A 13,072-nucleotide genomic window follows, 5' to 3' on the forward strand; every position below is an offset into this window, starting at 1 on the left:
CATACCGGAGATGGGTGTGGCCATGACACCAGTGTGTTAGCCTCAGCATTCTTGGCTTGCGTGGACTCCTACTATTTGATCTATCGGAAACATTTCCTCGTAAGGATGAATGCTTAGTTTGGTCTCAGGGCCAGGTGTTCCCCTTCAGATCATTGCCTGAAAGAAGTGGTTTTAAGCTACCAAGAAAACAAGTTAGGCCTGTCTCAATTATTCTACATGAACCTTCAGGTTCCAGCAAACCTGCTTCTCAGATGTACCGGATTTTCATCTTACAGTTTCAGAGGTCTGAACCAATTTTGCCCTGGAAACAGATCTCAGTTTCAAAGCACTCCTCTCTGCCTGGTATTCAGGGTATGAAGGGCTACATCCTGCTTTGGTAAACTCTGTCCTGGTAGGAGTTCAAGACCAAGAGTAGTTAAAGCTGGAGCCCAGGGTCTTGTAAGAGATTACCAGGTCGCCCCGAGAGAGGTCGCTTCTCAATCTTTAGCCCTTTTATTTATTTTTAAAATCTTTTTATAAATTTATTTATTTTTGTGTGAGTTGGGTCTTCGTTGCTGTGTGTGGACTTTCTCTAGTTGTGGCGAGCAGGGGTTACTTTTTGTTGCCGTACGTGGGCTTCTCATTGTGGTGGCTTCTCTTGTTGTGCGTGGGCTTCAGTAGTTGTGGCACGTGGGCTCAGTAGTTGTGGCTCGCAGCTCTAGAGCGCAGGCTCAGTAGTTGTGGCACACGGGCTTAGTTGCTTCACGGCATGTGGGATCTTCCTGGACCAGGGCTCGAACCCATGTCCCGTGCATTGGCAGGTGGATTCTTAACCACTGCGCCACCAGGGAAGTCCCTTTAGTCCTTTTTTTAAGTAAGGCTTCATGCCCTCCCTATGCTGGAGACTTCAGACCCCAAAAGGTATTTGCCTTTCCAGAGGCCTCTTCTTTCAGGTCAGCCCCGGGCTAACCTGACCTTGTGCAGTTCTGACCGGCTCTGTTAACCTTTTATTTCACTCTCACAGACCTGGTGAATGCCTTTATGAACTGGCCTTGAAAAAGTTTTACAGACTCCACAGTCTGGATTTTCTCTGCCAGTACTCTGTTTGCTTGTTATGTTGCAAGAATGGGACCCAACAGCCTCCATACCCCACGACTCAGCCTCGCTCTAATGAGCTGTGTGTTGCAGACCTTCCTGGGGCAGCGCCCCCTCTAATGTCGGCCAGGTGATGCCTAGGCCACCAGAGCCCTGCCTGAGCCGGGACGCGAGTCAGAAACACTCCCCACAGGCAGGCAGAGGGAAAGGGAAGGTGAATTCTGGTGTATCCCACTCCCCAATACTGCAGCCACTCTTGGCCTTTCCCCGGCACAGCCTGGGAGGCACCAGTTAAGGGTTAGGAAGAACTTCCGTAGTGAGAGCCATTGTGATCCATTTTTTTCTCAGAGTCAGAGATAGCAGAGTGGCTATCTCTGACTCTGAGAAAAGGCAGTGGTGATATCCACCTAGGGGTTGTGTGAAGAAGCCTGTCTTATTTTCAGCTAATTGGTCTTAGATTTGTGGGGCATTCAATTTACTGGAAAAAAAAAATCTGACTGTTAAGCTTTTGGGGGCAAACCAGAGGAAATCATAGAATTAGCAATTTAGAGATTCTCAGAGTCTCTGGCCAAAAAAAAAAAAAAAAAAAAGAGATGACAGAAAAAGAAATCACTGTGCTCTAGAGCTGTGGCAGAAGGCCAAATACTGGATAATGGCCACAGAAGAGATATTAGTGAATTACGTTTAAACACATGCTTCTCTCTGGAAAGAAATTGCTTAGGGAAAGCTTATGCCTTAATTCCTGCTACTGCTAAATGGGAAAACCTTAACTGATTTTACCTTAAATTCTTTTAACCTTAAACTCTTTTACCAGATTTTAAAAATTCAGGCCTCCTTGCAAAAATGCAAACACACTTCTACCTCGAGATGGGCTGTAACAAAAGGAGAAGACTTAAACAATAGTCAGTTTTATGAAAAGAGATGAAATCTGACCACAGTTCACACATTTCCCAATGATTTTCTGTTTGCTGCATCTTATCTATGAATCATCTGACACAAAACAGCTGTAAGGCCTCTCTGCTCTCAGGACATGATGGTATAAGTTCCATGCTCTACCAGGAACTGCACCCCAGTTTGTGGTCTAGTGGATGACAAAATTTACATAACACGAGTCCCAGCCCACTAAGCCTACCCCGCGGAGTGGCTACCCCTCCCCTCCTGCAGTCCCTGGAATGACCACACTTTGGACTGGCTCCCGCCCCAGCAGGAAACGCAGGCCTCTTGGCTGCTAGTGCCAGAGTGTTGCCTGGTTCCTGACCACACCCATAGATTTGTTTGCTTTCTTTCATTTTGGGGAGGATCTTTTTATTTTACTTATTTATTTTTAAAATTGCACTGAAGTATAGTGTTGATTTACAACGTTGTGTTAATTTCTGCTGTACAGCAGAGTGACTCAGTTATACATATATATATTCTTTTCCATTATGGTTTATCACAGGATATGGAATCTAGTTCCCTGTGCTATACAGTGGGACCTTGTTGTTTATCCGTCTTATATATAACAGTTTGCATCTGCTAATCCCAGACTCCCAATCCTTCCCTTCCCCTCCCCCACCCCTTGGCAACCACAAGTCTGTTCTCTGTGTCTGTGAGTCTGTTTCTGTTTTATAGATATGTTCATTTGTATTGTATTTTAGATTCCACATACAAGTGATATCATATGGTATTTGTCTTTCTCTGTCTGACTTACTTCACTTAGTATGATAATCTCTAGGTCCATCCATGTTGCTGCAAATGGCATTATTTCATTCTTTTTAATGGCTGAGTAATATTCCACTGTGTATATATATATATATATATATATATATATATATATATATATATATATATATATATATATATCACATCTTCTTTATCCATTCATCTGTCAGTGGACATTTAGTTTGTTGCCATGTCTTGGCTATTGTAAATAGTGCTGCTATGAACACAGTGGCACATGCATCTTTTCAAATTATATTTTGTCTGGCTATATGCCCAGGAGTGGGATTGCTGGATCATATGGCAACTCTATTTTTTAGTTTTTTGAGGAACCTCCATACTGTTCTCCATAGTGGCTGCACCAATTTACATTCCCACCAACAGTGTAAGAAGGTTCCCTTTTCTCTACACCCTCTCCAACATTGATTATTTGTAGACTTTTTAATGATGGCCAGTTTGACCCGTGTGAGGTAGTCACTACCTCATTGTAGTTTTGATTTGCATTTCTCTAATAATTAGCAATGATGAGCATCTTTTCATGTGCCTATTGGCCATCTGTATGTTTTCTTTGGAGAAATGTCTATTTAGGTCTTCTGCTCATTCTTTGATTGGGTTGTTTTTTTTGTTTTGTTTTGACAACATTTAGTTGTCAGATCTATTTATTTTCCTTTATTCTGGAACATTCCTTCAGCTTTTCTTTATGTTTCTTGACCCTAACATTTTAAAAGAGTACAGGCCAGTTATTTTGTAGAATGTCTTTCAATGTGAGTTTGTTTCATGTTTCCATGATTAGATTCAGGTTATGCATTTTTGGCAGGAATATCACAGAATTGTTGGTGTGTTCTTCTCCAAGCATCCCAATCCGAGGCACATGGTATTAGATATTGGTTTATACCAATATAGAGATGTTAGGTTTGATGACTTAAGTGTTTTCTGCCACTGTGAAGTTATTATTTTTTCCTTTGTAGTCAATAAGTAATTGGGGGGCATACTTTGCAACTCTGTAATTGTCCTTTTTTTTTTTTTTGAGACTTTTTTTTTTTAATTTTTTTGGCTGTGTTGGGTCTTCATTGCTGTGCATGGGCTTTTTCTAGTTGCAGTGATCGGGGGCTACTCTTCGTTGCAGTGCACAGGCTTCTCATTGTGGTGACTACTCTTGTTGCAGAGCATGGGCTCTAGGGCACACAGGCTTCAGTAGTTGCAGCACACGGGCTCAGTAGTTGTGGCTCACGGGCTCTAGAGTGCAGGCTCAGTAGTTGTGGCGCATGGGCTTAGTTGCTCCACGGCATGTGGGATCTTCCCAGGCCAGGGATTGAACCTGCGTTCCCTGCATTGACAAGCGGATTCTTAACCACTGCATCACCAGGGAAGTCCAGTAATTATCCAATTTTTTGTCAAACTTTTCCCTATCAGTTTTCTACCTCTGTCATTTTGGTGTTCTACTGTAGTGAAGAGGTTTCCCTTTACCTCCATGTATTTATTTGTTCATTTATTTATTTATATCAATATGGATTCTTATTTTATTTAGTGGGGTATAATCCATTACAAATATTATTTATTTTGATGTGAGATTATCCCAGATTGGGCCAGTGGGAGCCCCATCAAGCTAGCTTCTGAGTCCTTTCAACATGATTCTTTGAGTATTTCTTTACTTTTTGGCTCAATAAGATGCTCCAGGCTCATCCTGTACTTTTCCTGCCCCCAACCCTGGAAGAAGCCATTTCTCAAGGATCCCTGGTTCCTTCCGTGGGGAATGGTATTTAGAAACCAAGGTCTGGGGGTTCAATATGCTCATTCCTACTGTGTCATTACTTCTAGTCTCTTTTAGCAGACAGAATTAGATTATATTACCTACATAAACACACAGAAATAGATTATTTTCTATCTATAAATAGATTATTATTTCTAATAATGTATTAGAAATATATTGGAGACATATATAGAGATATATTAGCCATATATAGTTATATGGATAACTCCAATTCCAATGCAAAAAATACCTTTTCTGTATCTGTAATTTCTCTCCCCAACAATTGGAAATCAGACACCCACTTACCTCATGCCCAAGAATACACAGATTGTAGTTTCAGAATTGCTAATTCCTAGCACTACTAAAAGTAAACCTAACCAGGGTTCGATTTGTTTACTGTTTTTTTAGGTAAAATTTACATACATTGAAATGCACAAATCCTAAATATACAGTTCAACGGCTTTTGACAAATAGCTGTACCCGCATAACCCACACTTCTTTCAAGATATGGGACATTCATCTCTGTATCTTCTCAGAAAGTCCCATCGTGTTTCTTCCCAATCAGTCCTCCCCCCCACCTGAGGCAACCACTGTTCCAGTATTTTGCTTAGTCTGAAGACATCAGTTGGCTGCCCTGGTTTTGAACCCGCATCTTCATCTTGTGCTCTACTCTGGGCTCTCCCGCTCCAAGGCTCATGCCACCTCAGTGCCTGGACTTAGATTTTGTTGTGCTGCTCTTCCTTGGCAATCCCAGATTTGATTTGCAGTTCCTCTTCCAGTCTTTTGCAATCTCTGGTGCCAATGAGTCTGCTCCTCCTACAGGCTAGGTGCTGATTCAGTTCCTGCACTAGTCTACACTCCTCATTCCTACTGGACTTTTGACGCAGCTCCAAAGAATATCTGGCCTGGAATGTGCTTCCAGAATAACACAATTTACTAATGATAGTTTCATTAAAAGGCACAGCACCTCAACACTTGGTAATGTCTCCCTGTCTGGTCCTGCTCGATGGCTAGATTCTGAGCCACACCTATTCCTCCGTTCCTAAATCTTGCTTCCTTACTGCAGTTGGGTGACAGTCACAGTTCTTCCTTCCCAGTGACAGCTGGAGCCTTGTGAGCATGACTGTGATAGACAGAAACCATGTATCTTGTGCGTGTTTAGTCAATGTGAAACCACTCAGCTCACCACCAAGACATGGCAAGTGGCCAGAGTTGGGGGCACAGGCAGAGAAAGTGGGTGGACCCCGTGCACCCTGTAAATGCTTAATGAATAACTCCCCTTAAGTAGCACTCAGCCTAGCCAGAGCTATAGGGTGTAGGGTAGAAACTAAGGTGAGGCTTCAGAACCAGAAAGTCGCACTCGTGTTAATATTTAGAAAAGAGTGGGGTTATAATAGCTTATTTTCCAGGCTCCCTAATGAAAAGACTTAGTGTGATTTAATCATGAGGGTTTCTGAAAAGGCTATTTGACATGAAGGCACTTAGCTCCACTCTTCATGTTGGCCCTTGATTATATTAGCAGTTTAATAAACAGTTGCTTGTTTTGTCTTTTGTGTGCTTGGATTTCCCCAAGCAAGGTTAGAAGCTCCTTGAGGGAGGTAACTGTTGTTTTCCTCCTGTCTCAGCACCAGCTCCCTGTCCGGTGACAAGACATGTTCAGTAGATACTTCTGAATTAAATGGAGTCTTCTGGGACTTCCCTGGTGGCGCAGTTGTTAAGAATCCGCCTGCCAAGGTAGGGGACACGGGTTCGAGCCCTGGTCCGGGAAGATCCCACACACCGCGGAGCAACTAAGCCTGTGCGCCACGACTACTGAGCCTGCGCTCTAGAGCCCGTGAGCCACAACTATTGAGCCCACGTGCCGCAACTACTGAAGCCCACGCACCTAGAGCCCGTGCTCCACAACAAGAGAAGCCACTGCGATGAGAAGCCCACACACCGCAACGAAGAGTAGCTCCCGCTCGTCGCCAACTAGAGAAAGCCCGCGCACAGCAGCAACGAAGACCAAACGCAGCCAAAAATAAAAATTCATAAATAAATAAAATAAATGGAGTCTTCTTAGTCACCTTAATGAGGTCTTCCTTCCACTGTATCCCAGTTCCCAGTGCAGTACCAAGCCCAGAGTAAGCATTCAAATTGGCTGAGTAAATCATGAGCTAATTCCATTAAATTGTCGCTGAATCAAAGTGTCGTTCCTTTTAGGAGTCCACATTTTCAAAGAGGACAGCTATGAAGGGGCAATTCTTAATAACCCAAGTGGAATTAATCTCATAGTGGAATTACAGGCAACAGGGAGCCTGGATGCCATAAAGGGGTCATTATATTCTGCTGACGGTTCCCTTTTGCTGTCTACCTTTCCTGAGTTTTCTCTCTCCTATTAAATTTTCATTTGTTTCCTTTGGCCCAACAGCAAATTTGCTGTCACAGCTTCTTCTAAAGAGCCCTGTAGAAACTAGAATCTCCTAGTGGCAAATCTTCTAAAGCTTTCTGCTTTTATCCCTGCTAGCAAGACTGTGGAGGTTGACACCAGCAGGCAGGCAGCCAGGGGCTCTGTAGGGCTGCATCCCCTCCTCGACAGGTGACATACGTTACGGGATTTGGTTCCAACTCTTTAGCTCAGGTGCCTAGCTGTGGAGGATCTGCCTCTGCCATGCCTCTCACCCCATTCTGACTTCATGCATCTTACTGAGATTATCTGAACTATCTACTTCCTAATGAGCCTGCCGGCCCGCTGGTTGTGATAAAGTGTAAAGCTATTTGGCCCTAATCTCAAATTTATGATTAGCCTCCTACTGGGGAGGCCCACCACCCAAACCACTAGTCATTATATTTAGGGACAAGGCCAGGGAAACATAGGCCATTCAGTACCCCATGTAGAACTCCATCCAGTTAAGCTGGACTGGGCCACAACTCAAGTGGATGGTCTCACTTTGATCTAAAGCCAATGGTTCTCTGTCACCCTTGGCTTCAATTAGAGTCATCTGGGGAAACTTAAAAAAATTCTGATGTCCAGGCCCCACTTCCTGAGCTTCTGATTTAATTAGACTTGGATGAGGCCTGAACATGTTTATTCTTTCTTATGAAATGAGCTTTTATATAAGTACAAAAGTACTTTTGTATAAAAAAAAAAGCTACAAGGCCATCACTAGTACATTTGAACTTATTATTACAAATTTTCTTTATAATTTTGATTGTTGTGCAATGTTCCATGGAGCACACATTTTTTTTTTAAAAAAAAACCATAATCCAATGTATTTAGTTATTTATTTATTTGGCTGTGTTGGGTCTTTGTTGCGGCACACGGGATTTTCGTTGTGGCATGCGGGATCTTTCATTTCGGCGCGCAAGGTTCTCTCCAGTTGCGGCGTGCAGGTTTTCTCTTCTCTAGTTGTGGCACGCAGGTTCCAGAGCACGCAGGCTCTGTAGTTTGCAGCATATGGGCTCTAGTTGAGGCGCGCAAGCTCAGTAGTTGTGGCGCGCGCGCTTAGTTACTCCGCGGCATGTGGGATCTTAGTTCCCCGACCAGGGATCTAACCCGTGTCCCCTGCGTTGGAAGGCAAATTCTTTACCACTGGACCACCAGGGAAGTCCCGAGCACACATATTTAACCAGTCGCCTGCTGTTTGTTGAACATTTAGTTCGTTTCCAATTTTTAGCTATTATAAAAGGAAACATAATGAGAGCAATCTTCACATAAGTTTTGCTATTTGAGGCATTATGTATTTCATTCGGAGAAATTTCCAGAAGTTTTATTAGTGGATAAAATAGTATGCAAATATTTTATTTTATTTTTTTATTTTTAGCTGCACTGGGTCTTTGTTGCTGTGCACGGGCTTTCTCTAGTTGTGGGGAGCGGGGGCTACTCTCTCTCATTGCGGTGGCTTCTCTTGTTGCGGAGCACAGGCTCTAGGTGCGCAGGCTTCAGTAGTTGCGGCACGCAGGTTCAGTAGTTGCAGCCTGAGGGCTCTATGACACACAGGCTTCAGTAGTTGTGGAGCACAGGCTTAGTTGCTCCGTGGCATGTGGGATCTTCCCGGACCAGGGCTCGAACCCGTGTCCCCTGCATTGGCAGGTGGATTCTTAATCACTGCGCCACCAGGGAAGTCCCTGAAAATATTTTAGACTCTTGATATTGTCCAGTTGCTTTTCGAAAGGATTTTAACCAATTTACACTCATTCCAGAATGGGTGAAAATTTCCATTTTACCCAGCATCAATCATTTGCTGACATGACAAAGCATTTATTCTATATTTCAATGTGTATGTCTATATTTGAGGCTTATATTTTTAAAAAACCTCCCCAAGAGAACAACAGTAGGCTTGACTAAAGGTTGGCCAAGTGCTGGGGGCCCTTTTCCTCAGCCCCTGGAGATCTTGTCCAATGATGGCAAAGGCCCAGGAAAAGAACCCCAAGGAAATGTGCACCAAGGAGAAAAGGAGGTTTCCTCTGAAGGCCTCAGGCCAAATGGGCCCCAGCCATCCTCCCTGGGTTTTTCTAGGGAGGGGCTCTTCTCCTCCAGCTGCCTTGGGTTGGAAGTGACCCAAAGAGAACCAAGAGCACATGATCCCAAAGAGGGAAAACAGGAGAAAAATCTGTTATGCATAATCAGGAGCTTGGAGCCTCTCCCAAAATTCTGGGTGAATCTACTTCCCAGCCCTTGGTCCTGACTCACAGAAGCCTCTGGCTGTGCTGACCACCCCCATCAGATGTGCCTCCTCCATATCCCATTCCCATAGCCTTGGTTTTTTAGATTGCTTTTTAAATTACTAAAGAGCTACTGGTACAGCATAAACAAATAATATAGAAACAAAAATGGCAAATTTGGAAAGATTCCCCCTCACCTCCCACTTCCATTCCCTTCCCCAGAGGTAACCTGATAAGTATGTATCCTTCTAGATCATTTAACAGTGCTAGCGTGTATGAGATTGTGTGTGTATGCATACAGGATTTTAAAAATATATAAATGGAATCATGCTATATGTAGTTATTGCCAACTTGCCTTTATCATTTAACTTTAAAGTGTAGACCACTTTCTGTGTTAGTTAGTGTAGAGCTGCCTGATTCTTTTTCATGGCTGCATGATAATCCATTGTATATAATGATATCATGTAATGTAACACATTTGGTTGTTGGATGCTTCACTTGCTTCTTATTTTTCTCTATGACGATGGTGCTGCAGTGAACTCATTTGTGTGCGTGTTTTGCCATCTACCTGACTTGGAGTGTTGCCACTGCCAGAAAACTCCTGGCATTGGGCTTCAACTATGCATACCCTAGAGTGTCTCCGCTATGTCCAGTACTCATTTAGGCTTTGGAGGAGCACGACCAGGCTCAGCCCTGACCTCTGTTCTCATCCTATTTTTCTGCTATTGTGGTCAAGTATACCTTATGGCCCAGCTTCCAGAGTTCTGACAAAACCACCACATCATGCAATGGTGCAAATAGTATGGCTAGTGTCCCTCTGACCGTTGGGAGAGAAGAAAGAAGGCCAGCTTTTCCAAATGCAATCCAGTTGGAGAAAGTCTGAAAGTGGCCGCCTATCAAAGTGGTTTTCAAGATCCTCACTCTTTTGCCCCTGGGAACTGACATAGGAGATACAAGGAGCTGAAGTGGTGTTAGAAGCTCTCCAAAGCAGCAGAGGGAGCCAGGGAGTATGGTGTGTGTGTGTGTGTGTGTGTGTGTGTATGTGTGTGTAACCCTAGACTAAATGTCCTTGGCCCATGGATGGAGATGGCCAGTCCTTGATCTAACGTGTTGTTGTATTTTTGTCCTTTAAGATTTGCTAGCCCCCTGGCCCTGTAAGAAGCAATAGGGCTAATGAGAAGCAGGCTGTACTCTGGGAAACAGAAAACCTGGTTCCATTTATGACTTCATCAGGCCCTACCATGAAATTTTGAACAGCTTCAGTTTGCTGCCCTGTGCTTTGGGTATCTTGTCTAGAGGTGCCATCTGCATCTTTGGGATGCTGGGGTTAGAGCTCTTGTTTTTCCTGCAAGATAGTGCTAGTGTCATTGGCTGTTAAAAATGGGACAGGCAGGGGAGCTTTGTCATTTGGAGGAGATGTTTGCTGTGTTTGGCTTATCCTGCTTGCGTGTTTCCTTCTTTTTTACTTTCTGGACACACAGAATGAACATATGTTTGTAGTAGTGAAGGCAGGGTCTGAACTTCCCATGTGGCAGCCTCCTGAAATGTATTCTTGCACGCACAAATGCAAAGGCAGATGTTGGTCTGCTCTCTCAACCCTTTGAGAACTCTCTGGGGAATGGTGGTGTGGTCACTGTCAGAGCAGAGCAACAAACAAGTCTGCTTTAATCAGGGATGAGCTACGTTTGAGCATTACTAAAGTTGCTCATGGAAAAGTAATTTATTTAGACAAATCAGGATTTTAAAGCTTTTCATTGAAGTGTAACTTACATGCAGAAAAGTGCATGAATTATAAACATGCAGCTTAGTGAATTTGTGCAAAGTGAACACACCTATGTCACCCACGTAACTCCTACCTAGGTCAAGGAGTAGAACATTATTGGCACCCCAGTAGACCCCTGTATCCCCCCCTCCCAGTTACTAGTCCTTTGAGGTATAACCACTAACTTTTCAACACTTTATATTAATTTTGCCTGTTTTGAACTTTACATATATTTGTGAAATTTATTCACATTTTGCATAGATTCTGTTCATTATTCTCATTACCACATGGAATTCATGATAGAAGTATACCACAGTCAACTTATCCATTCTATGTTGGTGGGATTTGGGGCTGGTTTTCATTTGGGGCTATTGCACATTATGTTGCTATGAACAGTTTTGCACATACCTTTTGGTGCCTATGGGCACGCACTTCTGCTGTATACATTCCTACAGGTGGAATTGCTGGGTCACAGGGTTCTTAATGAATTTATTTATTTATTTATTTATTTTTGGCTGTGTTGGGTCTTCGTTGCTACATGTGGGCTTTCTCTAGTTGTGGCAAGCGGGGGCTACTCTTTGCTGCGGTGCGTGGGCTTCTCATCGCGGTGGCCTCTCTTGTTGTGGAGCAGGGGCTCTAGGCATGCAGGCTGCAGTAGTTGTGGCGCACGGGCTTAGTTGCTCCACAGCATGTGGGATCTTCCCGGACCAGAGCTCGAACCTGTGTCCCCTGCATTGGCAGGCGGATTCTTAACCACTGCGCCACCAGGGAAGCCCAGGAATGTAGTATTGATAGGGGACAGAGCACAGGGCTAAGATCAGGCCCCAGACCTCTGGTCACCTCGCAGGCTTGGATTACAGGGGAGCCAGAGTAAACCACTCACCCTCTGTATTTCCTCAACTGTAAACTGGAAATAATCAGTACTTGCTCTATTCCTTGCTGTGGGTGGGAAAGCCCTCTGCAAAGTCTCAAGCTGCATGAATGGAAGCTGTCATTAACATGGAAGCAGGGGAGGGAGACTTTTAATTATTAATGAGAACTAAAGAACAACTATACTGATGTGAATTTCCATTTCCAATGAAGAATCCAGAGATTAGATTAACTGCTCTGCTAGACAGAGTGGTATTGCCAGAGGGGCCTGTAATATTATTCTCTCAAACCCAGACACATAGAGTAACCTCCCAAGCCTGTCCTCCTCTGTATGTTACCAGAAGATTCCTCACCTGCCTGGAGCCCCAGGGGTCCTCCCAGTTTTTCCTCTCAGTCCCCAAATGCCCAACTTCTTTTTTTCCTCTGCATCACCCTGAGTTGTCCTGATCTGGAAAAACTGTTTGGTTTGGCTCTGCCCAGCTGGACCAGGTCTAAGGCACCAGGAAAGCCAAAGGACACGAGCATTCCACACCCTCTTGCATTATTGAATGTCAGGTTTGAGTAATGTCAGGGAGGTGCTCTGGTCTCACAGTGAAGCTAAAAGTTCACAGCCATTTATTCTCCCAAAGGTTGTACTATGCTAACTCGGGGGCTGTAAAAATTAATAATTAATTGAAAGTCGTGTCAAAACCTCTTCCATGCTGTTGGTTCCCAAGCAGATAGTCGCACAAGTAGATGGCAGTGCCCTCTTCTGGCCAAGGCCACACTTGCATGGCTGTGGCTAAGGCGAGGGGCTTGTGACCCCGGGCTGGTTGTTCGTTCGGGAGCAGGCTCACCTTGGGGTTAGTCTTGGGTGAATCACATCTGGGGATCCACCCTTCCTTTCCTCTTCAAAAACGAAAGATCAGAACTATGATGGTTGGTTTTATGTGTGGTTAATATTTAAATCAGTACTTTTTTTTACTCTCCGAATGTGGCTGGGCCTTATCCTTAAGAGCAAAAACTGAGGTTTCCCAAAGAATTTCTCCTTCAAGGCCGCAACATAGGAACTCTGTGTTTCCAGCCTGCAGATTTTGAGTTCAATACTACAACATCAACTCTTCCCTGAATTTCCAGGCTGCCAGCCTGCTCTATGAATTCCAGACTTGTCAGCCTTCACAATCGTGTGAGCCAATTCCTTAAGATAAAACTGTGTGTGTGTTTGTGTGTGTATACAGTTGACCCTTCAACAATGTGCAGTTTAATCCAGTATATAGTCAGCCCTCGTATCCACA

The sequence above is a fragment of the Balaenoptera physalus genome (genome assembly GCF_965194825.1).
Source record: "Balaenoptera physalus genome assembly, chromosome: 2".
NCBI classification, from domain to species: Eukaryota; Metazoa; Chordata; class Mammalia; order Artiodactyla; family Balaenopteridae; genus Balaenoptera; species Balaenoptera physalus.